The sequence below is a fragment of the Austrofundulus limnaeus genome, unplaced genomic scaffold (assembly GCF_001266775.1).
Source record: "Austrofundulus limnaeus strain Quisiro unplaced genomic scaffold, Austrofundulus_limnaeus-1.0 Scaffold3137, whole genome shotgun sequence".
NCBI classification, from domain to species: Eukaryota; Metazoa; Chordata; class Actinopteri; order Cyprinodontiformes; family Rivulidae; genus Austrofundulus; species Austrofundulus limnaeus.
Window position 1 is genome coordinate 7,958 of NW_013955539.1, and position 340 is coordinate 8,297.

The window sequence follows — 340 nt, forward strand, 5'->3', positions numbered from 1 at the left end:
GGTTAAGTACACAGCTGCAACTCTCTTGTTGTCTTTAGGAAACTTTGACCTGATCTCAAACTTCATGAAGTCATATTCTGCCTGGCTAAAAGATAATTCACCAAAATAACAAAATAAAGGTCACACTCTAATATTCCTTTGGACCACCTTTAGCTTTGATGACTGCACTCATTCTCTGTGGTGTTGTTTGGATTAGCTTCCTGACCAGGTGCAGTAAACCCAGATAACAGCACCTCCCTTACAGGCTGGTTCAGTAGGCATGTTGGCTGCATCACCTCACCTGCCTCTCTTCTTACCCTGATGCCCCCATCACTCCTCAAAGATGATAGGTCCCCAGGAT